The following is a 2,369-nucleotide window of genomic DNA, read 5'->3' as shown; positions in this document are numbered from 1 at the left end:
ATTTTCAAACACTTGTAGTTAATAGCTATTGCCTGGCTGCATGATTTACCGCTGGTTTTTGAATGGAAGTGTAACCTTTTGTATGTTATATTGGTTTCAAATCCACACTATAATTTCTCACTTTGAAATCTTGAGGGTCTGACGATTAAAATAAACGGAGCGAATAACCCAAAATATTTCACACTTAAAACGATTGATAAACAATTGTTTGGTTTTAAAAATTTAAATTTGATTCCCATGAAGGGTTGGTGAGGCTCATAAATTTCCCGCCACACATAAACTTCAGAAGTAAAGCGCTGATCGGCGCAAACTAACCTTGTCTTTGTACTAGTGTATATCATCCAACAATTAATGATATCATCTGTTAATAACCTAAAGATACCCACGGGGTACATAAAGCGATTTCCTTTATTTACGATTGAACAATAAACTCGCTACGAAGACACAATAAAAAAGAGTAGCGACAATCCAGACACCGTCAAATGCTCAATATATGCAACTGGTATAACACACCCCGAGTTAGGAAAAATTATCATTGCATTTTGATTATCCGTGATATTTAGCAGAAGTTGGACTTTTCCTCCGGTAAGTTTTATATTTTTCTTCACATATTTAAGTAGCAAACTTAAGAATAATGTACTTAGTAGGCTATTTCGTGATTTACTCTCATCGTTTCTACTAATTTCAGTACCGTAACTGTTATCTTCTATAATCAACTCAATTTTGGCAAAGAAGCGGATCCAGTGTATTACTAACAAGATATAAACTCAAAGAGTTTAATATTGTGCATACGTAATTTTAACGTAGCACTTGAAATTGTTTGTATTTGTTTAGAACACTATTTTGTGATGCAAAATATACTGCATTCAATTCCGTCATTCTATTTTTAGAAATACAGCATACGTCATCGCGCTTTGGCATTATAATATTTAGTTTTTAGATCAATTTTGAGATAAATTAGAACGTTGATTAAATCAGTAAATGCCAACATGTCACTCTGAATTTGTTGCGATTATTATGCCTTTGTAACAGCTAGTGGGACCCATTTAGAGCAAGCTTGAGAGCCGAACCTCCTATGATCCACACATCGTCATGTTCATCCGAACTGAAACCAAACCATAATTCAAATGTAATCAAATTCATGTCCAATAAATCTTACTTACTATTCTTCACACTTTTAGTAGAACTTAGATTCTACATTGTTGCAATTAAAAGTTGAAATTGTAATTAACGATAGAAAGCTGTTATTCATTTCCAGCCTTAATTGCCTTGATCTAAAACAATACAAGAGCTTTTTGGATCATTTTGACAATAATCTAAATTAAGGGTGTAAATTACCCAATTCCTCGAGTCACAAGTGCAGTTTAGCGCGGTTATTACTGCAGTGAAAATCTCAGTTCACGATTACTTGGTGTCCGTTACGCTGAATCCGATAATGGGTCCCGGCGCTCCCTTGCGACGTTTTAGAATGGGGTTACACGATGCGGGACGTGTACGGATTGTAACAAGAGTTAGTGCGCTGACTTCATCCTTAATGGGTAATATAACACGTAACCGATATTATAATGTACGGTAAAATGAAAACAAAATATGCTGTCTACGCATTTTGTCGTGTTTCTGACCTAATAAATAGAGACAGGCGCTCATAACACTATTTGTTTTCGTTTTATTTTTATAGCATTATATAGGTTTATATATCACCAGTGGTACAAAGGTATAAAAAGATCAAAATTTGGACTATTTTTCTCATATTTAACACAAATCACAAGAAACGTTAAGCTAATAACCTGACCATATAACCATGCAATTAAATTGCACCTGTTCGGGAATAACTAATAAATGTATAATATTGCTCCATAACGCAATTGCACACTCGTGTAGCTGAGACAACTTTATTCGTGTTTTGTTGACAATAATTTGGGGTTTTTTTTTTGTCGTGTTCATCCTTGGATTTAATTGAAAATACATCCATTAAAAGATTGTAGGGTTTTGCGGCTATTTGGATAATAAGAATAAATCAATGTAATGATTTGCAACCGAATGATAAGAATATGCCTTATGATAAATAATTTAGGCATGGATGTGATAATCCTGATTAATTATATCAGATGATTTATGCATGTGTATACATAAAAAGTTTATTAATATGTTTGATACTCATTCATTGACAATGCCAGCACAGATATTACTATTTCATTTAATCCTATAGGCCTATAAATGTATAGGAAAATTATTATTATTAATTGATACCGGTATATCATTATAGAATTTGTGGTAAGATTGTTTTCTATAGGCCTATTGTTTATATATATATATATATATATATATATATATATATATATATAGTATGTATGTATATATAATAAGAA

At 32.3% G+C, this 2,369-nt stretch overlaps 1 long non-coding RNA gene across 1 annotated transcript in view; it reads left to right on the top strand.

The window, feature by feature from the left end:
* Positions 1 to 330: 330 nt before the first annotated feature.
* The window catches only part of LOC117123317, a 17,345-nt gene continuing 15,306 nt past the window's right edge, over positions 331 to 2,369 (top strand). The window contains exon 1 of the long non-coding RNA XR_004447842.1: positions 331 to 585. This is a non-coding gene — a long non-coding RNA (uncharacterized LOC117123317). The remainder of the gene's footprint in view (positions 586 to 2,369) is intronic.

This window comes from Anneissia japonica, unplaced genomic scaffold, assembly GCF_011630105.1.
Source record: "Anneissia japonica isolate Jap-2015-1 unplaced genomic scaffold, ASM1163010v1 scaffold288292_len1863012_cov191, whole genome shotgun sequence".
Lineage (NCBI taxonomy): Eukaryota > Metazoa > Echinodermata > Crinoidea > Comatulida > Comatulidae > Anneissia > Anneissia japonica.
Note: the sequence above shows the minus strand (reverse complement) of the source record. Positions and strands in the feature narration are given on the sequence as shown.